We start from the raw sequence: 24,267 nt of genomic DNA on the forward strand, positions 1-24,267 counted from the left end.
GGCGCACACACGCACTCACGCTCAGCGTTCCCATCACACTGACCCGGGCCAGACCTGAGAACCTCTAAAGGCTGCCTCCTCCGTGTGTGCCTACCGAGGCACAGGCCTGGCTCCTCCTGAGGAATGGGCCTGTGCTGGCCTGTGCTGGCAGGGCGTGGCTGCCTTCTGCTTCTAAAGGCAGAGCCGGGAATTTGCTTGGAAGTAACTGTATTACACACCTGCTAGTCCGGCATGGCTTAAATGTAGGCCCGTTCACATGTACTGTTCCCTGTGATCTAAACAGAACTGAACTGCCCAGAGCTCGGTCGTGCTCTCTCTCTTCTTTCAGAAACAAACTAATCATCAATCATTTACTTTCCTGTATCGTTCCATACTGGAGTATCTGTGCCATTGAGACACCAGTGGAAAGTTTAAAAACTAGATTTTATTGATTTGCTCCAGAGTTGTAGTTTGTACAGAAACAAAACAAGACAAAACACTGGCTTACTTATGTGAGAGGTTGTATAAAGGAGTGTAATATCTCAAAACCTCTGCTTTGTTGGTGCTTTCCACTTTTTAAGGGTCACTGGAATTTGTTTACTTGGATTTTTTTTTCTAATATTGACCACTTGTTTTGTGTTTTTTAGTGAAAAAATCAACATACACATGGCAAAACATTCAAGCAGTTGAAAATGGTTGTATACGGCTTTGAGAAGTGTATAAAAATGTTATTTTGGGGTAACTAAACTAAGTTTTAAGAGCACTTTAAAAATACATCTAGTGGTGAATAGTTTAAGTGGAAAATTCTTTTCTAGATGAGAATGTTGATGGCCAGATTGTGGGCTGCATGTGCTCTTTTTCAAGGGTGGGGTGGCCCTCTCTCTCAGGTGTGTGGGTAGGATTCCCCTGGAAAGGTCTCAGCAGCTTTCACATCTGGAAGGGCCATGGTCTTGTGGGGGAGATTCCAGGTGTTACTTTAGGGATGAAGAAACCAGGGCCAGAAGGCAGCGAGACCTTAGGACACCCTCATGCTCAGGCGCTCTGCCTCCTGGCTTGGTTTCTCCTTTTACAACTTGCGCACAGCAGGAGGGTGGTCTTACGGGGTCCACCTCATCCTAGTGCCTGGTGACTAATTTAGAGATTGGAATCAGAACTGGATGTATCTGCAGTGCACATCAGGGGGTCTTCGGTATGGACTTGGCACGGAGGCTGAAACAGACACTTCAGTGTTGTGCTTCGACTTGTCTGCTCTCTCTCTACCAGAAAAGTGGTTCTTTGTAATTTCACACTGAAAAAGCACCACCATCGGAACAAATCATCAACACAACTCCTGTTTTTATTAATAATCAGACAGCTCTTAGAGATTGTATTGGTAGGATGCCAGAAGATTAATCTAAGAATATTGATTCTGTTGACAAACAGGGAGTCTTTGGCCCTTTGGGTGTTTAAGATTTACAAACTGAGGCTTTGCCAATTAGGAACCAAAATATCACTTCAAACACGTTGTCTTAAAGATAAAAGTGTTCAACCAGTTTAAAATGCTTTCAAATAAATGGGAAAAGAAGAGGTTGATTCTCAACATTACTCTCCATGCGGATGTTTAAGGTTTTCGAAAATACAGCTTAAGACTCACCTAGCCTTTAGGTTTTACAAGAAAACACACTAAACCAGTCAGGTGGTGCTTTAGAAAGGATTTCAGGTGTTCTGTAAGCCGTCTTTAGAACTTCTGTTTGGAAGTGCTGGTTGGGGTTGAGTCACTCCTCTGACTGTGTTGGCACACGCCCGCCTGTTGAAAGTAGTTGCAGATTAGATTAGTTCTCTGTAGTTTATTTATACTCCTAGGAGTATTGATAACATTGTTTAGGCTTATTTTATTTTGTCAGCTTTCAGCTTAGTTATCTAGAGGTTAGAATTTTAAAGAATTGAATGGGAAAATTTTATATCTTGGTAGAGTAAAACCTATAGATTTCAGATAATCAGCAAGTGATTCTGAATTAATAGTGGTAGTCTTCTAAACTGGGTCATGGTTGCACTCTTGGTGTGAAGGGTTCTGTGGGTCTGGATGGTAGAGGACAGATGGGTATCGGGCTTGATATATGCATAGTGTGCTTTCAACTCCAGGACAAGTGTGCCTTCCAGTGATTTTTTCCCGACATTGTGAATGTGGGAAGCATATTTTTCATGAATCAGAACTCATTGCTTACAAAATACACCAAACCCAAGTGAACTCTGGTAAGATGAAAAGTCCTTTAGACTGCCAGCTGCCTGTTTGAGATTTTATATAACCAATTCTCCTGAGTGTTCTGTAACCCTACACTCTAGTACTAACTTACTGAACCAAGTAATGGTCATGCCGTAGGCAGCCTCACCATCATGGAGGAGAAGGACCTAGCGTGTCTTTCCGGCCCACGGGTCCAGTCCATGTGACTGTGGACAGCTGCCTCCCTGGCCTCATGAACCAACAGTCAGTCTCCACTTGCTGTAGTTCTGCAGCCAACTTTGAGTCTCACCAAGGTCCTCCCAGACACCTTCCTTCCTCCCCACTGGGACCCCTCCTTCACCCCAGCTTCCTGGTGCAGACAGAGCCCTGATCGATTTTTCCAGGAGTAAATTCTGAAAGCTATAGCTCATCTCCTTAGCCGAAGACAGTACAGATACCTCTGCTCTCAGGAAGTTAGGCCTCAGCTTGCCACTAAAATGTAACACACACTTTTTTCTGGAGCTTCTGTATTGAACACTGTGCACCTCTGGGTCTAGGGGAAGTTTGGGAACTCATCTTCTTCAGTATTCACATTTTACAGATGATGAGAGCTGGGCTAGAAAGTGTTGATACAGTTGTAGGACCCATGTTTCCATTCTCCTTTTTACTTTTGAAGATTCACCTTGGCTTTAAACACAGTACATGCTTTCAGAACATGCACTAAAAGAATGAGTAAATGAACGAGTGAAAGAAAACACCTCGCATTATCTACCCAAAAAAGAAATGTTAGGCCATTTGAAAGATGAACAAAGAAAGGAACAGTTCTATTGAGGGCAAATTCATTGCTTATCCCATGTTCCTGCTGCCACAGAGGTAGGGCTGAACCCGGTTTAGGAGACCTGGGTCTGTCTACACATGGCTGCAGACTGATGGGAAAAGGGTGTATAAGTGGCCTGGGGGCAGTGAGGCCGGGATGTAATGTTCGTAAAAGTGCCCAGCATAGCACCTGGCATGTAGTAGAGGCCCCGTACACATTGGCTCAAGTGGAGCTGGGAGACGCCGAGAGTCCCGTCAAGGTGAAGCCGTGTCTGTCTGCAGAATTCACTGGGCCTTGGGAGGAATGCTTTGCGGTAACCCTACCATTTTCATTTTAACTTCCACCTTCATCCCAGGCCAATCCTGAAAAATGACTTTGCCTCATCCAAAGAGGGTGGAAAGAAGTTCATTTCTGAAGGGCCATTATGGAACCCCGGAAATTTCCTGGAGCGCCGTTTCACTGACCCTCCAAGGGAAGGCTGGTGTTACCTGACGCCGACACCTGACTGCCTACTGTGGTCTCTTTTTGTTCACTTAAGGCTTGGACTGGAGGGCTGGGTGGAGGGCTTAGTCAGTGAAGGGCCTGCTGCACAGGGGTCGCCAGGGCCAGGTCAAACGTGGCCCAGTTCTGGCAGTGTTCTCGGGCAGGTGGCCTGGTGTTTCTTACATGCAGGCGGGGCCTCTAGGCTGTGTGTGAGGGGTGACTCCCGAGGAGCCAGCATGCCGACTTTGGAAGATTGTCTGCCATGTTTCTTAGCACTTGCGTGACGAACCCACTATTAGAAATCCGATCTCCTCTTGTTGAGCTTTAGTTGGACGTTTTATTGACTTGATATCATGTAATGGGAACCCATTCAACAAAAGGCATCTCTTCTGGTCATGAGCCAATACATTTTTTTTTTCATTTCCTGAAATTTTTACATGTTTCAGACCAGCTGTTAAATTTTGTAAGTATAGCTCAGTTGGTAAAGTGCTTGCCTAGCATGTATGAGGCCCTGGGTTCAATCCCTACCATCAAAAAAAAAAAGAAAACAGGAGGGCCAGGGATTTAGCTCAGTGGTTTCTCTGCCTGCTGCACAAGCGCAAGGACCTGAGTTCGATCCCCGGTACCAAAAAAAAAAGAAAACAGGAAAAAAGTAGGAGCTACAGAAAAGAAAGCCGAATGAGTCTCTGCAGCTCATTCTCATGTGATTTCACTAAGGGGCATTTTTATTTTCCTATCTCGGAATAAGGAGGACAATGGCTCACTCAGCCTGGGACAATGGGCGTTAATTTTCAGCTGAGGAAGATCTCCCCTCATAAAGCTCACTGTTATCCTGTTAATCTCACATTTTACTTCTGTGGTAAGATTCTGGGTGGAAAGGGAAAATGAATGATACAGCATCACAAACAATCATTGAGATTATTTCCGTTGACCTGGTGACCAAGATTGGGGCTCGCCTGATCCGGAGATGACGATATGAATTAATGATGCAGGCTAAGGGCCGCATCTGGGGCGAGACCTCCCCTAAAGGACGGCCCAGCTGCTCCCTTGATCAGGTTGATCTTGGCGAGGGCTGGAGGGCAGGAGCAAGATGGGAGAGGGCACTGAGCATAGTCTTTTTGTCATTGCCCTCTTGAAGGTTCTCAGGAGGCAGGTTCTTCCTACCCTATGCACTGAGTCAAAATGAATAAACTGATTGTGCTGTTTTCCAAGAAGAGGCTGTGTTACATTTTATATTACCAGCGCGTCATGTTTTTATACACTGCGGGGAATGTTCAGCTGCTGCAGGAGAGAGGGATCGGGTTCACTGGTGACTGGCCATCCACCCAACGCATTCTCCGTGTGCTGCTGGCCAGCGGGACCTGGGCAGTTAAGGGGAGGTCGGCACCCCCTGCCCCCCCGCAGTTCCTAGCAAGTGCATTTCCAATTTTGCTGACATTCTTTCCAGGCTCAGCTCAGTTTGTTTTCCTCTTCTCTATGGCAGTTGATGACTAGGTGGTAGAGTGTGTAATTGGACAGGATCCCCTGGTAAGTGCTCCTTCCCCAGCTGTGTGGGAGCTGGTGTTTGTCTAATCCCCTGCCTATGCATGAATGTGTAATACTTTCTTTTTATAAGCTAGCATCTGAGTAGTAGATTTAATAAAGCAGGACTCATAATAACCTTATGGAGAAAGGACGCTGGCTGGTATGGACAGGAGTTGGGGAGTATCACTTCTGTAATGCTTATCTAACCTGAATCTGTTAGCCGGAAACTGAAAAGTCCTCTGTATGACAATGAGATAAACAGTTTAATCTCTTAACAATGTCAAGTGGAAAATCCAACCGCCTGCCAGTAGTTTAAGAAATGGCAGGAGATTTTGTTAGGGACAAATAATCCTGAAACCCAGATTGCTGAGCCATGGGTGGGGAAACTTGGTTTCTGTGTGTTATAGCTGGGAGGTTTGGGTTTGTGAAGCTACTAAAAAAATTCTTACAGATAGAAATTATGCTAGTGCAGGGGACATCTTGGATGTGTCATAATCGAATGTGTCAGCCTAGATGAGGCACTGAAACCTTTCCCTCCATCACAGGCATCGCAGCGTGAAGCACTCGTTGGTGTGGAGCATCTTGCTAACTCCGTGTAATTCAGGAGAGCCGGGTACTTCAGGGCCCACCCCAGGAGTGCAGTGTGCTGCAAGGACTAGGGACTCTCACATCACCACCTGGCCTCTTTGAGCTTTCAGTCTCCCCATCTGCAGAATGGGAACGTTGAGAGTCTTCCTGCTTGAGGAGGTCTGAGTCCCAAATGAGACAGTGTACAGTGGGTCATTTTGGAAGTGGGTGGATTCCTTTCAAAGTTTTCCAAGAAGAGGAAGGATTAGGACAAGTACCTCATTGGAGTGATGTGGTTTAACTCTGTTTGGCTTAAAGAGAAATTGCAAAGGCCTCTGTCAAAACAGCCTCTCTGCCCACAGCAGAGCCGTTTCTGAAGTGGACGTAGTAGTGGGGTAGGGGCAGGGATGACTAGACACTGGGTCGCACCTGGTTCCTCTTGGCTGGGGTAGAGGCTCCTCCTGCCTGAGCATCCTGGCTGGCACAGATGGGGCATGCAGGTCCCCAGCTGTGGCTTGCCACTCCTAGGAGGGCATGGAAGCAGGAGGGACGTGAGGGAAGGCGGCAGCAGTGGATGAGGGTGGCAGGCTGGCTCTGATGCTCCCGGAGTAAGGCTGTCAGTTCCGGAATGATTGAGAGCAGCCCGTAGTCTTTTAGGGTTGGAGCATACGTAGAGGGAGCATTGATTTTTCCAGCACCTTTTACTGGTTTTATCATCTGTGTCCTGGAAAGTGAGAGAGGAGTTCAGCAAAGTCTTGAGTCTTTAAAGCAGATAGTACATTCATCAAATCTGTGCTGGAAGCCTCTTCTGTGTGACCCAGTCCTTGGCTGGTTCCGCAGACTTTGCCACCTTTCTCGAAGGAGCTGGGTCTTCTTTCCGGTAGGTGCCCACACACACCTGTGCTTCAGAGGCTGGCCTGATCAGTGCTGGCCCTGTCCCGGGAATCTGCCCTCTTCCAACAGGCGTGCTTTTCATTGGAAAAACTCAAGAACAAGCTGTGTGGCCAGTGAACAAGCACATTCGTTAAATATGAGCTAATGAATAAACAATTGGCGTGGGCACATGAAATGCAGAAAGCTTTGCTGCATGTTGTAGAACAGGGAGTAGAAGAGTTGGATTTGGGTGATGGCCATTAGGGCAGCAGTGTGGGGTGAAGGCCTTGAGTTTGCTTCCTCTGTTAAAGTGGGCGAGCAGAGAAACCATTCTGGATCCACAGGAGGCTCAGGAGGTGGGGATGAAAGAGCCACCTTCACCCTCAGCGCATGGGGCTTCCACAAGTGACACTCGGCTGGTAGAAGATGTCTTGCTTGGGCAGTGGCCCTGCTCCTTTGAGGCTAAACTGAGGCCTTAGGCCACCCACACCCCTTCCCGGCTGACTAGAAGGACATGATCTGGAGGCCTGGGAGAGACTTGTGCTCGATAACTGTTACTGAGCTGTAATCTTTGGGACTCCTGGGGGAGGTGGGTGCAGGTAGCAGAGAGCCTGGGTTTGGAGACAGGGCAGTCTTGGGGTTGAGCCTAAACTGTCACCTCCTGGTACTGTGACCTTAGGAAAATGTCTTGCCTTTCTGCCTCAGCTTCATCGTCTGTGAAATGGGACTGTTGATACCTGCCTTAAGGTTTCAGCCTTAAATGACGTTAATGTGGGGCATCCGGACATACCAAGTGCGCAATAAATGGTAACTTCATGGGCCTCAGAGACAACTGGGTGTTGTCATTCCTTAGCCTTTTATGCTAGACTTGCAACCTGTGCCGTTCTCTTTCATTTGAAAGTGAAGCAGGTACCCAAGAGCGTATTTCCAGCTTTAGTATGAACAGTGAAATACTGTGTATTAAGCCTTCCCTCCAGAACATAGTGGGGTCCGGAGCTCTGGTGTTGAAGTGTGTCGAGGTGTGTGCTGGAGTTGGCTTGCTCTGCCAAGCAGGAAAACAAGATGGTATGCAGGAGAGTGTGCAGCTGGAATCAGCCAGACCTGAATGCAGACCCTTGCTCCATCTCAGATCTTGCAGAAACTTAACTTGTCTCAGCCTCAGTTTCCTCATCTCCCACACTGCTCCGAGTTAGTGCTCCTCTCTTTCGTGCTGTTGTGAAGATGAAGTGGGCCGATGTGGGTAGGTTCTGAGCACAGAGCAGGCCTGGGAGCAGAGGCGCCCTCTCCTGTCTCGTCTTCCAGCTGTGAAGAATGCTGCTTGTCGTGGTCTCCATCTTGCCCTTAGCAAGTGCCTGTGTCATGGCCAGGCACCCCAAGTCCCATGTGTAAGAGCTGCACAGGGTGATGACACCACAGAGACACGGGAGGGCAGCATTTGGGGGGTCGCCTGCTTCTTCCTTTCTCTCCCATGTGTCTTTGGCTCTTCCTGGTGCCATGCCCGGTGGCCATGACAACAGAGATGCTTCGTTGCACTGCAGACCCCCTAGGCCGCCACACTCACAGGGACTCAGGCCCAGGCAGCTCTGGGGGCTCCGAAGCCCACTTTGCACCCCACCCCTGCTCACAGTAAGCCAGACAGACTCCAAGCTGCACTTTGCTTCCACCCTCGGGCCCCGATGGTGGAGCAGATTGAACCCCAGTCTGGTGAAAGGACCGCATCCTGCACCCCGAGTGTGCCGGCTCACTTTTGTCGCAGGAAGGCCAGCAGGAGCCAGTGCTATGTGATGTCAAGTTCTGTCCAGCAGCGTCCTGGCACTGCTGCCTGTCAAGTGTAGCTGCCATCTCCACTGTGCCTAGATGTGTGATTTGCTCCTTCTCTCGTGGCTCTAATGCGACAGCCCGTGGTGCTAATTCTTAGGGTTCATGTCTTTTCTGCCCGCTGGTGGTCCACTCGGAGCTTCTCAAAGGCCCAGTGGGTGTCTCCCGGGGCAGAGCCTGCAGGCACAGAGCATTCGTTTTGAGGGCTAAGCCTCCGACTGGAGAGACGTCTCAGACTGGCATCTCAGCACCACCCAGAGACCAAGAGAAGAGCATCCTAAGCGTGTGGCACCGGACTGCGGAAGCAGTGTGACTGCCTTATTGCCCCAACCTGGGAATGTACACAGGACAGTAATTAGTTTTGATCTTAGGCAAAAGCCAAATGGAGCAGTGTCTGGGTTGCTGTTGACCTTGTGTATTATGCTGCACATTAAAAATCAGCCTGCTGTCTCCTGAGAGCTGTCGCTGGCCTCCTGCAGACTGGTAGTTAACACTGAGAAGCTGCCCAGAGTCCTGTAGGTCTGGGGCTGGGAGTGTAGCTCAGTGGTAGCATTTTTGCCCAGCATGTGAGAGGCCCTAGGACTGATCCCCAGCACCATGAAAAGTCCCGCAGGTCCTGAGATGCTGCTTGGTACCCTCTCTTTGGCGCCCTGGCCTGGCCTCAGATACCTCCCAGGGAGTCCTGAGGACCCCTGTGGGTTGGCCTGAGGGAGATACCCGGAGTGGCCCGGGGGAAGGTTGCTGGGGGCCATTAGTTTGGCCTCTTGTGATAGTTTGCAAACATGTGACATTGACTTTAGAAAGAAGACATCAAGAACGTCAGAAAATAATTCAGTATGACCTTCATGAATAGGTATTGTCAAAGGAAATGTGAGTCCTGAGTCTAGTTTTAAAAGTCAGTTGTATAAAGGGATAGGATAGAAACAGAGCTCTCCAGCATTTCTCATGAAACTCACTGGGAATTACAATTCACTACAAGTTCAATGTGAGTGAATCACATCGTGCCACTGTTAAAAATGCTGAGCAGCCTTAGGATGCACGATAATAAAAATAATGGCATCTACAGTTTAGGAAGCGTCTATTCTGTGCCAGGCAGGTTGCATTAATTGCTTCATTTAACTTTGCAAGGTGTGTATTATTTTCCTTCTTTAATAGCAAGGAGACTGATGATTAGACCGATGAACTTATCAGTCTCAAACCCACAGCTGGGATTTAGTCACCTGAGTTTCCAAGGGCCCTGCCCCTTCCTCTTTGCCTCCCCGATGCTGTCACCTGGAGAATAGAGCAGGGTGGCAGGGCTTCGTGCAGACTGAGCTGAGTTGGTTTTGGGTCCCTGCCTTAGGAGCATTGAGAACTAACCACACTGAACACAGGGAGATGGATGTACTTAGCCACAGGGGCTGGGAGGCAGAGAATGAGCGCTGGTTGTCGCTTTGGAAATACTAGATTCAGGGGGAGGAGAGTGTGTTCGCATAGCTGCCCTGGAGCAGCCTTTGAGTCTGGCTGAAGAACTAAGAGAGGGTTTTTTTCCCTTTAAATGAATGGGCCTTTGTTTCATAACATGGACTCAATAGATGCAACTTTACCCAATTGAACTTCTGGGCTGCCTCACAGTCCCCAGGCTGGTAGGAAGGAATGAGGAGCAAGGAAAGCTAAAGCTCCTGGCTCTGCAGCCCGCCTCCAGAGGGAGTTTCGGGGCCCTCTGTCTCAGGACAGGCGCAGTCGGGCAGAGCTCAGATCTGCACACAGCCGGGTGCCTCTGGCCACCCCGACAGAGGACTACGGACATCTTTGTTGCATGGGGTTCCCTGAATACTGTAGACGCCACAGCACCCAGGCATTCTGAAGCAAGGTGGCCTAGACACAAGGGCACTGACCCTTTTAAATGTCAGGGGTAAAAGCCCGCTGCAGGCTTGCAACATGAGCCCCTAAATTGGAACAGAACGCAATCATGGTAGGCGACTTGCCTGTAGACCTCACTTAAATGAGGAACTTGGTGATGGAAGGGAGAAGGGTTCATTTCAAAGGGGTCAGCAAGCAGGAGCCCAGACTTTCCAGCTGTCTTGGGGCTCCTCATCCACAGGGAGAGACAGCTGGGACGAAGGGTATGAACTCCAGCGATGCCCAGCTCCTCCTCGGAAGGGGCCTGACCATCACTGTGCGGAGTGGTGGCTTCCACCTGAGTGTGGCGAAGGCCATTGGAACGGTGACCAGCTGCGGGCAGTCAGTTGCAGGAGAAGTGACACCAGGCAGACCCCTGCCTTTTCTGCCTTCTAGATAATGATTACAGACACTTTCAGGAGGGGACACCTGAGTCACATCCAGTGTTGGCTGCTTCCTGTGTGTGTCCTGAGACTGTATGCTTCCCCTGCTTTGTGATAAATGGCCAGGAGTACAGCGGTTGGGTCATATGGTAATTACATGTTTACTGGTTTTTGTTGCAACAGGGATTGAACCCAGGGCCTTCACATTGAGTTACATCTCTAGCCTAATTTGTTTGTTTGCTTGCTTGCTTATTTATTTATTTATTTAGAAGATCTTGCAAAGTCAGTGAGTTGCCCAGGCTTGTCTTGAACTTTCGATCTTCCGAGGGCTGAGATTACAGCCCTGTGCCACTGTGCCTGGTGCATTGAGTTAAGACGCTGCCAGACTGTCTTCCAGCATGGCGGTTCCATCCCACATTCCCGGAGTGCATGACGGTCTGGTCCCTTCACACCCCCATCCGCATCTGGCAGAGTCACCCATTCATTTTAGCCACTCTGATGGATACGCAGGACCAGCTTGTGGGTTGTTTTTATTTTTCTGGTGCTGGGGCTGAACCCCTGGCTGCAGCCATGTCAGGCAAGCGCTCTTCCACTGAGCTACATACCCAGCCTCTCAGTGCAGTTTTGTTTTCCCCAGTGGCTGTTGAGGGTGAGAGCTTTGACGTGCTTGTTTGCCATCCACTTCAGTCTTAGTTACTCTTCTCATCCTAGGACAGAACACCTGACACCCACAACTAAAAGGAGGAGAGCTTTATTTTGGCTCACATCCGGTCTGTAGTTGGCCCGAAGCGGGAGTCTGGCAGAGGAACAGCTGCCCGTCTGGGCGGCTGGGGAGCAGTGCACAAAGGTAGGAGCCGGGAAGGAAGCGCTCCCTTCCAGGTCAGGCCTCCAGGCTCAGCCCGACACCCAGGCAGGTGTAATGCATGCATAGCCCATCCACTTTCCACTAGCCCCACCTGTGAGCGCAGGAGGCTGTGGGGTGCGAATCGTGACAGAAACCATAGCACCTTCCATGAAATGGTCTGGGTTCAAAAAGACGAAAGACACGCCGGGGATTTAGCTCAGGGGTCCTGCCGCCTGCTCTGTAAGTGCAAAGACCTGAGTTCGATCCCTGGTACCGAAGAAACAAAACCAAAACAAGACGAATGCCAACAAAAATGCGCTCAGAGGCGGTGTGGAAATGGCAGAGTATCCGGAACCGTGGGGCTCCAGTGAGCTCTGCCTCCCTGGGCTTCAGGTGAGGCACCTGCCCAACTCACAGGTGCTCCGCAGCCCTCAGGGTCCTGTCCAGCTGACCAGGGGAAGTTGCCAGTGGGTCGCTGAGCCTGGAAATGGAAATAAAAACAAAGGAACCGGAGCAGTGTCCCCTTGCCCCACCCTCGTGTCCCTCTGCGGCACTCAGAAAGCAGCACCGGGAAGGGCAGCTGGGGTCCCCAGTGCCCGCCCTGTCATCCCCAGGGCTGCCGTGTTTCCTCGAGCTGTGAGCTTTTGTGACCTGCCCTGGGTCCTTCCTCTCCACCTCCCTGCCCTGGGTCCTTCCTCTCCACCTCCCTGCCTGTCCTCTGACCGGTGAATTCTTCAGACTTCAGCTGCAGGCCCCAGGAGCAGGTCCCACTGTGGGTGAGGCTGTCTCCAGTTTTACCTGGGAGGATACAGCCCGGGCTGCCTCTTGGGTGCAGTTTTGCCACATGGTTGTGCTGAAGGCCCTAGAAATGCTTTCTCTTTTTACTTTAAATTGAAAAGATGGTATATGTAATTTAGAAGTGCTACAACAGCAGCTGGTGACTGTAGCGCTTTTGGGGTTGTCTGTCTGGCCTCTATTCCTGTCCCGGGAGGGAAGTGGGCTGCAGGGTCTGCTTCCATGGGGCAGTAGGGAAGGCACCATGTGCTTGAGAATATGTGCATGCTTTCCTGCCTCATGATGTAGGTGGAGCTCAGTAATGTGTAAAATAAAGAAAGCTTCCTTAGTCCTGATTCCAGTGAGTCATAAGAAATGAAAAGGTATGTTATTTGTTCCTTGCTATAATGAAGTATAATATTTGAAAAATCTCCTCTGGTGAAAGAAAGGATTGTTTGCTATGTGGGCTTAATGGATTTTGGAAAATGAGCAGAGGATTTTTACATGCATCCCGTGAGCCTGAGGAGTAGAAATAGTCTCATGAAGATAGATGACCGCAGGCTTTCTGCACAGTCCTCTGAGCCCATTAGAGCTGTCCGACACATTTTGGCAAGGGGTCAGGTTTTTGGGCTCAAGACCAGAGGTAAAACTGAAGCAAATGACAGTTTGGTTCAGAATTTTTTCTGACCAGTACATTTTGAGGAGCTAGTTTGAGATTTTGGTTTGAAGTTGCTCAGTAGTTTTTAAAAAATACAACAAACTCTTGTTACTGATGCAAATGAAAATTTGATGTCTGTGCCTGGGTTGAGTTTAAATCCATAAATGAATTATGGCCATTGGTGAGGTCGCTTGATTCAGGTGGCTCCTTCAGATGGCATCATAGTTTAGTATAGTTTATTTGCCATGAACTTGCGAATGGTTCTCTGTGTCTGTCTTCTGGTTTCTTAAATATTCTGGCTGAGAGTCTCTTGGATTTGTCATTTATAGTGAACTGGAAGTAATAAATATACTGAAACAGTGTAGATTTTGTCAGTGGAATACTCAGGCTTTGCCTTTTGGTGTCTGGCGGAAGGTTTTATCCACTCCTTGCAACTAGCTAGCTTTCAGAAAAGGGTGAACGTACCCGCCTACGTTTATTGTGTCCTGGCAGCCAGGGGCACGCACATAAGAACATCTCAGTTCTCACCTTCTAGGAGTTCGCACTTCAGTGGAGGAGGCAGGTACAGTCTCTAACATAGGTCACGGATTTGTTATGTGGCAGGCGTTGCTCAAGAGGTTGAGGGACATGCGTGCAGGTCACAGTGACACACGAGTCAGGATGTCGCCTCAGACTTGCACTGCAGTCTCTCAGCCATGGCACACTGATTTGGGCTAAGTCAGTTTCGAGCTGTGGGATGCTGTCCAGTACACTGTAGGATGTGTGGCAGCACCCGTGTCTAGTAGCACCTGTCCACTCGTGACAACCAAAAAAGCTCTCCATAATTGGGTGCCATGGTGCTCACCTGTCATCCAAGCAACTCAGGAGGCTGAGGCAGGAGGACCATTTGAGCCCAGGAATTTGAGGCCAGTAGGGGCAACACAGTAAGACTATCTTTCAGGGCCAGGGATATAGCACGGTGGCTCCGTGCTTGCCTGGCAAGTGCAAGGTCCTGAGTTCGATTCCCAGTAACCCCCCGCCCCCAAATAAAGACTCTATCTTTTTAAAACATCTCGGCTAATCACACCTGATTCAAAGCCGTTGTTTCAGAGCTTGCCCTCGTAACCACTTCTCTGTCCTATCTTCCTAGAGAAGTGAGTGCAATAAGTGTATTTTTAGTGATAAGTTCAGAGTCCTGCTGGTAGCAGCGCCCAGATGCCAGAACTACCTGGGGTTATGGGAAGAGAAATATTCTTGGAGATGATGTAGTTTAAGTTGAAATTTGAAGGTGTTGACCTTTCTGTGATTCCTAAATCATAGGAAGGGGAAGAACATTTGGAATAGAAGGGCTCACGTGCACAAAAGCATGAAAGCATTAAAAAACAAGGCAGGGATGACGGAGTTTGCCCTGGACCCTTCTTTCTCCTCTCTCCTGCTGCTTTCTTATGTCCTCCCTTCAGGCAGCGAGCAGGTTCTCAGACTTCTTTCTTCAAGTGGTGCAAGGGCCGCGGGTGGGTTCTGTTGCAGTAACAACCCCACAGGCCCACCGACTGAAAGCAGCACAGGGCTCTTCCCTGTTGATGCGGTGTCCCGGATCCCGGCCAGCTGTGGGCTCTGCTCCCTCCTGTCCCCATTCCATGACCTGGGTTGATGATGTTGGTAACCTTGGTAGAGGGAAGGAGCATGGCAGATCCGACGTGGAACACTGCAGCCCAGAGGAGTGACACACAGCTCTTCTGCTCTCACTGAATACCAAGCAAGACTCTTGTCCACACCGAATTCAAGGGGCAAGGAGAGTAGAGCCGACCGTGAGCCCCAGAGAAGAGCCGGAGGTATTCGGAGGGACAGCATTTATGTCTGGCAAGAGAAGTCCTCACGAAGCGCTGCCTCATGCGGCCTTTAAGAGGGCCTTTTGCCAGACTCAGTGAGAAATTGCTGAGTGAAAAGAGAAAATAAGACTGTCAAAAACTTTAATTTTCTAAGTCAGAGGAGGTCCTTGTGGGGTAGGGCCAGGTCACAGGCTCAGGTTGGAGCTGGGAAATGGAAGTTCTAAAAGTAAATACAGCCCAGGTGTGGGGGGTTGTTTTAATGAGGCAAGGGAGTTGTGTAGGACGCTGGTATTTACCTGAGCACCCAGGATGCATTCTCTGGTTGCTAATGTGGCAGAAAGGACCGTTTTAAAGTCCCAGCCAAGTGTCAAGCAGCAGAATAGTGTCCTTTGTGAACCATACATGTGTAGGGCTATGTCTTAGAGAGAAGGCATGCTAACAGATGGTCTTAGCCTAAACAGATTCCCCTGAAACCATGGTCTGCCTTGCTAGACACTCCTTCGGGCCACAGCTGTGTCCCAGCCCCCGGACGAGGAGACAGAGGGAGCCTGGCTGCAGAAGATCTAAAATGGGATGAGACCGGAAACCTGGGGGAGGGCACGGTGCTTGTCACCCCTGACAGAGGGGCACTGAGAAAAGCCGATAAAAATAGCAGTCGTTTGCCACTTCCCTCTTCAATGAAGCCATCTCTCCAAACCTGGTTTCTGTGCCGTTTCTGAACTGCTTCTGTCCATGGGGTGATGTGGACATTAGGTTTGGCAGTGGGATGGAGGAGACGCTGGATCCACTCAGGGAGCCAGCAGCCGACACTCTTGCGAACTTAGGGCCGGCCAGTCAGGACATGAGAGCCCGCGTGTATGTGGAGCTGTGCTGCTTTTGTATGTCAGGGTGTGTACAGAAAGGAGTGTGTGTGGGTGTGCGCACCGTGCGCCCAGCGGAGGGCTGCTGTGTAAGTGCCGCAGTCGGGGAGTGTTACTGCCTGTCCTGTGGTTTGCTGATAGCCGCCTCAGCTGGGTTGCGTGTTTCCTCCAGGGCGTACAGTGATGCACTGTGACTCTGACTTTGCACACCCGGGCCTGTGCTGCTCTCGGGAGACGCTGCCCTTCTGGAGCTGGAGCAGGGTACACCGGACGGGGGCACTCAAGTCTGTGTGGGGCCCGTGAGCTGGGCCCGGGACTAGCCGAGGAGGGGCTGTGCAAGGCCATGGGCTGAGGCGTGCAGGGCCACGGCAAGCGCCAGCCCTTCTCCTCCAGGGCGTGCGGCCTGGCCTGGGCTCCCGTACCTCAGTACCTTTGCAGTCTCACTGTGAAATTGGCACGTGCATACAGCTGAGCAGGAAGTGGTGCAGTTTGAGCATAGGAAGCTCTGGGAACTTGAGTACAAGAGGCCCGCTAGGAGGAACGGGTGCAGCCCTGCTTCCTTCACCTTCCTTCTCAGTTGCCCGCCCGGTGGGAGTAGCTGTGGACACTTGCTTACCCTTCACTTACTCTTGCGGCGGGACTGCACCCATGATGCACCAGGGCACCAGGGAACCAGACAGCTGGGACCTCACGGGCCTGCTGTTCCCACGAGGAGGCTCTGGCTGCTGGGACTGGGTGGAGGACGGGCTCAAGGGCTTGGCTTGCAAGTGAGCCTTGCTGCAGTGGGAAGGTGACTAAAACCCACTCTTCCCATGAGCCCTGAGGTCTCCGGAAGACACAGGTGCTAAACATAAAACCACAACTATTACCTCACCCTTGTGAAGTTTCCACCCTGTGGCTTACTGTACCCCACCGTGAAGGTTTCCTGAAGCCCCCCTCTGGGAGCTAGAGGCCCGTATCGGGAGGACCCCCCACCTCACCCTGGGGGGTCTGGTGTGGAGGGGGTTTGAGGAGAAAAGGGGTCCAGGAGATAAGGCCTCACTTCCCACTCGTGAGCCTCTCACTGGCTGAGCTGGGACCAGTATGGCGCCAGCCTGCTGTGAAGCCCTCAGAGGAAGGGATGAGCAGTACTCCTAGGGAATTCTGGCCAGCATTTGTCGCCTCCAGGACAAGTGATGGAGGTCTCATGGGTATGCTCATTTAAGCTCATTTGTTTGAAGGTGTCCTGGGCACTTGAACCAACCTGGGCCTGACTGCACTGGGTACAACAGATCTCACTGTGTGGGACTGTCTGTCATGCTGCAGGTCACTTGGTATTTTTGTCCTTGAGCAGTTCTCTCTTCCAATCTATGTATGAACACACACACACATATACACACAAACATGCAAACACATACAAACAAACACCCTAGAGGGCTGAGGGCATATCCTATATCTGGTTAACAACTACTGCAAGGAATTGATTACATTTGCAGAATTTCAAGATTTATCGAGCTGGAATCAAAGGATCTGGGAGGGAGGAAAGAGGTAGAGGATGACCTCAGAAATGTCCTATAAGCTCGGACAGGGTATTGGGCTTTTTTGAGAGGTTTTTGTGCTGAGGATGGAACCCAGGGCCTTCTCACTGACCTGTACCCTCGCTCTTTGATTGATCGATCGATCGATTGATTCAGGTTCACGCTGAGTCGCTAAGTTGCACAGGCTGGGCTCACATACTTGTGATTCTCCTGCCTCAGCCTCTGAGAGTGCTGGGATCACGGGTGTGGGCCACTATGCCCACCTTGGCCTAAACTCACAGACCTCTCCTGTTTGGGCTTGAGAGCTCTGCAGCTGCTGTCTAAAAATCCTGCATAATTCTTTCTTTGTGTTGTGTGTAAAGTCCAGAGGGACGATGCAGCATGGACCCCTGGACTCAGGGCTCACCTGGCTTGTCTGACTCTACCCTGGCAACTGCTGACACCTCTTGCCCATTAGGGGCCTGGTCAAGGGTTCAGGAGGGTACAGTCAGTGCATGACATCAAATAGGAGGTAGGAAATGGTGCATCAGAGTGAGCGAGACTGCTGGGAAGAAGCAGTTTGAGGTACCCTTCGAGGTACCGTTGCCTGCTTTTTTAGTAAGAAGTATGAAAAGGTACCCTTTGCTTTGGGCCCTGCAAATTATGTAGGCAGCCCTGCTTGCTTCTTTCTTACCTGCAGATTTGGCATGATTTTTCCCCTGTCATTTCTAGAAAGAAAGGCAAGTACTGCAATTGGAAAGGGTCGCTGGAAACATCAGCACTTCCATTTGTTCTCTCCTTGTTGTTCTGAAGGTCACAGGCACCAGTCACTCCACCCCACATTTCTTTTTCAGTGCTCTTAGTGCAGCAGCTTCTAGAGGCAGGGAATCGGGGAGAAAAGGGATAAAGGCAGGGAAGACAAATTTCGTCCGTTGTTGGAAACCGGCTCAGTTTTATGGCTGTTTAGTCATGAATCTTCCTGCCTCAGGGAGCCGGTGGCTCGAGGCACTTACTGCGTCCCCAGATCTGGGGTAGTCCTGTGGCCCTGGGCAGGATACTGTAGGGACGTGAAACAGGAACCATGTGCAAGGTTCCAGGAAATGAACCCCTGCTGTCCTCGGGGAGCTTTATTGAGGGGTTGTTTGTGAGCGAGGAGGCTGCACTACACCGAGCAAACTGAACATCGTCCTTGGCCCCAGGGGGACCGCACTGTCAGGCATGGCCTGATGGAGAAAGGCTGTGAGAGCAGCATGAGCACAGATTAGGAGAGCCAAGGACAGCGGGCAGCAGGTGTGAGGCCCTGCCCACTGCTGCTTCTCACCCCAGTCCATGGTCATGGGCATCACATAGGCAGTCGGGTCAGGGAGCTGTCCTGTCTTCTGCCTCCTGGAAAAAGCTCTCAGGGCCACAGCACCCCCGTCAGCCTGCCACACACTTTCCAAACCTCTCAGGACCAGAGTGACCCTTGCCACACCCTTACATCCAAAGCATTGACCACTTCTCATCTGCTATAAAATGCACATCGGAAACCTGCACGTGCCGTCCTGGTGCCAGACCAGACACACCCAGGGAGCCCGGCAGTCGGGAAGCAGGGGAGGCCATCCTGCTTCCAGAGTGCTGCCAGGGTCTTTGTCCTTTGCCAGGGCCTGGCCAGACATCACCTGTGAAACATACCTGTGCTAGGAAGTTATTCATTGTTTTTCTGAAATCCAAGTGTAACTGAGTATCCTGCACACTCTCTGGAAACTCTATGTTAGAGGGCAGCTTTTGTGAAATGGGTGACTCCAGAAATGGGAGAGCTGGTGGCCAGGAGGCTTCTAGAGGTCGTAAAAGGCCATACGTCTGGGGCTCAGCTGCTCAGCGCCTGCCTGCAACACCATCTGGTATTCTCAGGCCTGGGGACAGTCCTTCGTGTGCTTCAGGTGCGCCTGCCATCTCCCCTGGCCGAATCCCGGCCCAGAGTTGGGTGGGCCTGTTGGGTCTCCCTTAGATGTTGCTCAGGCCCCCCGCCTTGTTAGGATGCCTTCCGTTGAGAGGAACAGAAAACTGTAACTCTCCTGACTCCAACAATAAAGAAAATATTATTTTTCCACTTTAATAAGTCTCACAATAGGTAGCTCCAGCACTGGCTAATTTCTTTTCTTTCTTTGAGACAGGGTTTTACTATGTAATCCAGGCTGGCCTGGAACTCACTATGCATCCCAGGCTGGCTGCAAACTCAAGATTTTCCTCCATTAGTCTCCCAAGTGCGGGAATTCCAGGCTCGTGCCACAGCACCCAGCTGTTTGGCTAAATCCTAGCACAGCGGAGTTCCTTACAGGGCAGTGCTCTCTGCATCTCGCTGCTCTGTCCCCAAAGCATGTTGACTTAGCTCCTCTTGTGGCCATGGGAGGGCTGCTGCAGGTCCCATGTCCTTGGGGACGTGATACTACCCTATAGAGGAAAGAGGGAGGCTGCCTGGTTCTGAGGCGGGACATCTTTCTCTGAAGGGCCCTGCAGACATTCCCTGTGTCTCACAGACAGAACGTGCTGCATGCTAATGTCTGAGTCAGTTGTGGTGGAGAGTGTCTCCTGGCGATCAGTGTCTACTCCTGGAGGAACTCCTTGGGCACACGTTTTGCTGAGTCTCTAGGGGGAAGATACACAGACTCAAACAGAATCAGGCCCCTTGCACCATTCACTGCCCTGTTCTGCAAAGGCTTCCAAGTGTATTCTTTCTCCCTCTTTATGGTTTGTCACAAAAACTTCACCACTGAAGAGAAAGAAGCTAATGAGAACCAGGACTAGATGAGTAATTTAACTCATTGTAAGCACACTTTGGGCTTTGCTGAACTGCCTGATTTTATCTGTTTGCCACTTCAGTGCATAGTAATAATTGCAGCCAGCTTTGGTCAAGTCCTATGTGTCAGGCACTGTTCTAAATGTCTTTCTCATGGATCATCTCATTTAGTCCTCACAGCAGCCACTTTCAGAAGAGCAGTGCATTCCTCACGTAGTGAAGAAGTGCCCAGGGACCTGGCAATGAGCTGCATTCTGCTTTTGGGGTCAGAGCTTTGGGCCACCACATGTGTACACTGTCCTGCTGTGGCTTTGTTAGCCGCTTCCTTTTTTGGTGGCAGTTAATTCCCACATGCAGTGATGAGCATATTCATAAATACAACCCCTTTTCCTCTCACTTTAGTCATTTATTCGGGAAATAATTCCCCCCCAGGGGTCAAGGGTCAAAAGCCAAGAGAGGATGTGTACTTTGATGTTTCATCTTCCTACAATACTTGTGGAAAGGCCCAACCAGTTACAGGGTCACCTACAAAGTAAGTGCTGCCCTTTGTCTACTTCCATGGGCTTTTCTTTGTAGTTTGCAAGTGCCTGGTTATCTCTTAAAGAGGTTTTCATTTGTAATTCTTCCCTTCAAGAGAGAGTCTACATTAGTTTCCTTGAGCTGATGGCCTCTTAATTACTTGATTGTAAATGGCCTGTTAGTCTGCAAGGGGCAGCTGCTGACCACATATTGATAGCATTTTTATATTGTGAACTGTCAATTATGCTATTACAGACATTTTCCCATCCCAGAGTAATCTCTGAAAATTGTACTTCATTTGCAAGAAAGTTCTCATTCTGAATTAGTTTACTAGATCCCCCTTTTCCCTTGTGAAATTGTTCATACTGGCCTGGTCTGGAAACCATATGGTATTGGGGGCCAGTGGTTTTTGGTGATTTTTCCTTATGTGCAGACCAGCCTTGTGATTGGTCCTTGGGGTACTGAACTGTGTCTCACCCGGGAGGACTGGGCTTTTTGGAAACCCTGTTTTGAGCCCCCAGGAAACAGTTTGGTTGAGAGTTGGTGCCTGCCTTGGTGCTAAGTGGCTGGCTGTTGGCCACCTCCAGCCTCCCCAGCCCCTGGCCATCTAGACACTCCAGGGAAAGAGTGGTGACTGACACACTCAGGCCTGAAAATCCAGACAGGGCGACTGGAGACCTCGCGGAGTCCTTGAAATTAGAAGTGGAAAAGGGCTGTTGGCTCATACGGTGTCCTCTTCTTCCTACAGGCTGCAACCAGCTTCAGAAAGTAACACAATTTGCTCTGTCATCTGCAGCACTCAATTAACTTTTCTGGGCCTTGTGTGTAAAAATCTAAGAGCTGGAGTAGGTCAGTGTTTTTAACCCATTTTGGGTCTGGCACCATTTTATAAAGTGATTGAAAGCTGGATACCCCCTTCCTGGAGAAAGGTGCTTCTCCCTGGCCATTTGCCTTGCCAGGACATTTGTAATTAGAAGTCTGTCTTCATCCCAGCCCACTGTCTACACATTTAGAGCCCAAAGACTTACTGGCTCAGGAAACCCACATTCTAGTATCCTGTCAAGGAAGCTGTGAATGGGAGTGGGCTAAAAGGAGTCTCTTGAACTTGAGTTGGAAGAAGCCCATGCCCAGCCCCAAAGGTGTCATTATCAGGTAGTTTATGTGTTGTTTTGTCGGTTGATAATTTCCACGGTTGAATTCAACTTTGTGATGCCATGTTCTTTTTCTTCGACTTTAAAATTTTTTTTTTACTGCCTCTGAAATTACTGAAATCTTCCAGTAATTGGGGTGGGGATGGGCTTGAACTAGCCCTGAGGTTCACCTCATAGGAAGGGGGATCGTGTGCCCAGATGTTCTTGGCAACTCCCAGAAGCTCTTGGTCTCTGCCTGCTGAGCCCCAGCCTTGTCTTGAAGCCCTTCAGCAGCTTAGAACAAAAGAGAAAAGCCTAGTTGGGTTGACATTTAAATGATCAGAGGAGTGCTTGGGTGTTGGAAGGTGAGAGAAAATTGCCTTTCAATTGCTCAACAGTTGCTTTCTTAACACTGTGGTGTTGCTTGCTTACCAGGCTTTGCTTCAGTTCCCAGGCACTTGATTCCTCAAGTAACCTGACAGGAGTCCTAAGGAATGACTTCAGCTTCACAGGTCAGGAGAAAATTGCCAGAGTAAGCTGATACAGCAGGAGGGAAGGTGCCCACAGCCTCCAGCTGTGGAGGCCAGCCCAGTTTCCTGGAATGGGTGGCTGCAGTCGTAGATGAGCCTGGTGGGAAGTGGAAGGTCTGTGGGCCTGTGGGTATGTGCATGGAGGTGCTTTTCTTAGTTGGCTTTGGCCCAGGTAGTTAACAAGGCATTTGGGGGGATCAGACCTTTGATTACAGTTTCATGTTTCTGGACTCACTTCCCTCCCTCAGGCCACCAGACTGTTCCTGGAAAATGTAGGGTCAGTGATAAAGGAGTTGGCTCCTAATATTTTAGGACATTTTAGGATGGCTTTGCTATGTGAGAGTGGCTCTGTGGGTGGAGAGCCTTTGGGTTCCTGATTTGAACTTTTCTTAGCCCCTTCTGGCTCTACTGTAGTTACTAATGCTGTTATCTTCAGCCTATTCTAGAATTCATCTCTGAACATTTAGCACTTCTGGCCAAGCAAGAGCAGGGCTCTGATTAATTTTGTAAAGCACATCCTTTTGCCAGTAATTCTCCTTTCAAATTCTAAGTTTATGAAGAGTTTGTTCCACAGTGTAAAGGAGCCTGACTTTTTTTTTTTTGTACCAGGGATTGAAATCAGGACCTTGTGCTTGTGAGGCAGCCACAGGGCCACTGAGCTGAATCCCCAGCTCAGGAGCCTGACTTTTAAGAAAGGTCATCCAGCTCAGGGTTCTAAACAGGATGGAGGCCGGGTGAAGTTACAGGTTCTCCCCTGGGCTGTGGAGGCAGGAGCCTCTTGCTCCTGGGCTGGGCCTGCTGAGCTGTTCCTCCCAGCAAAGTTCCACTGTTGAGATGCCAGGAGGAGGCCCTGCTCTGTGTCAAGCCACTGTGAACAATCTTTCCCTTGTCATTTTTATCGCCACTGCGTCTGTCACTTCATTTTGCTCATCTCCCTGGTGAAAAAAAATACTACTCTCCAGAAAGACCATTTTTATTGTTCCCTGTTGAGTCCAGTTTTTCACAGCGACCCAGGAAAAGGCTCGGGCGTTCTTCTCCAATCCCATAGGTCTTCATCAGCACAGATTGTACACAGGGAATTTACACGCCGACCAGTTAGGACTAGCCTGGATTATACGACGTTTTTAAAAGATAAGTTGTGTTATTATTTTCTCGGTCATGTATAATTACATTGGGATCTACTGTAATAAGTTGATAACTCGTAGTTGGTGTTTTATGACGTGCCAAAAATTATTCTGAAGTGCTCGTACTATTAATGTTTGTTCTCGTTTCTTGGTCCCTTGTTTTCATAATGCGAACATAAACGGAATTCAGCGACAGACTGAAATTTTATGAAAAGTTCTAAACAGTTTTGGTCCTGGACCCTGTCAGTCGTTGGAAACGTAAGCTTCTGGCCGACACTGGATGCAGGGCCACTCCCTTTGCAAGCTCCCCGTGGGGCATTGTGGACATTGTGCCGTCCCAAGAAAAGAAGCAAAATTTTAAAAAACAATGGTACCGAAAGCTGTTGTTCTGGGGGTGAGGGGTGTGTAAGAAAGACTTAAGATCTGAGAGCCTGCAGACCTGAAGTGCCCCTTCCAGTTCCTGCAAAAGTGTGGTGCTCATTTTACGAACGAGGAGATTCCCCTAGCACGGCAGTCTCCGGGGCACTTGCCTGGAGTGGTTTCCAAAGCCCACCCAGCCTGCTTACCTGGAGGGCGCCGCTCCGGGTGCCTGGCTGGCCCTGTTGCCGGGGTTACCGGGCCCGCCCCGTCACGTGACCGGCACCCTGCGCGCTGGGAGGTGGCGCCCCCTCCCCGAGCTAAATAGGCGGGGCGAGAAGGCCGGTTCCGCGGCCCCGGAGCGGCGCAGCCCGGCGCATCTCCGCGGTGCTGGGGGGAACCAGCAAGAGCTGCACAGACGCCTTCACCCACTCGGGCTCCCGCTGCTCAGAGCCACGTTCTCTCACTTAGGCACACACTTGGCCCTTGGCAGGCGAAGTGGGATCTCGGGTCTTTGTCAGACCTCAGTGTTTAAGCTGCTGAAACACAGGGCATATTTGGTTTAGCTATTTCACTGTTGGGAAAATAAACCAACCCTGCAGTTACAGCAGCTCAGACTTTCCCTCCGTAGGGTCAGGGTAGATTAGCTCTTGGAGGAAGAAAGTTTAACTAGGAATATAAAATTCGGACTCTTGCTTCTCAAGGTTGGGTGGGGGGAGCTGGGGCAAGAAGTAGAGAAGAGTACAAGTACAGCAGGGCGGAAGAAACATCTGTCAGAATTCGGTGTCTGTTGGGGACCCCTGCTGGCTTTCCTTAAGCCTGTGGCTCAGTCCTGGGCACTCCCTCAGCTTCCCTAGTGACTC

The 24,267-nt window shown here is 50.0% G+C and overlaps 1 protein-coding gene and 1 long non-coding RNA gene across 3 annotated transcripts in view; one reads left to right on the forward strand and one right to left on the reverse strand.

The window, feature by feature from the left end:
- Itpkb (inositol-trisphosphate 3-kinase B) overlaps nt 1-24,267 on the forward strand; it is an 83,624-nt gene that overhangs the window by 4,964 nt on the left and 54,393 nt on the right. The gene's annotated exons all lie outside the window — the stretch shown is intronic.
- On the reverse strand, nt 1,147-23,658 carry LOC110345297 (uncharacterized). Of its 2 annotated transcripts, none has more exons than XR_002388525.2 (3): nt 23,614-23,658; nt 17,660-17,839; nt 1,147-1,765 (listed from the first exon to the last, which is right to left on the reverse strand). It is a non-coding gene; the product is annotated as an uncharacterized LOC110345297 (long non-coding RNA). The 2 variants fall into 2 exon arrangements; XR_015444292.1 differs by lacking the exon at nt 1,147-1,765 and adding an exon at nt 10,663-14,715.

Source organism: Heterocephalus glaber, unplaced genomic scaffold (genome assembly GCF_053883595.1).
Source record: "Heterocephalus glaber isolate CG9 unplaced genomic scaffold, H.glaber_assembly_v1.0 deba00001600, whole genome shotgun sequence".
In the NCBI taxonomy this organism is placed as follows: Eukaryota; Metazoa; Chordata; class Mammalia; order Rodentia; family Bathyergidae; genus Heterocephalus; species Heterocephalus glaber.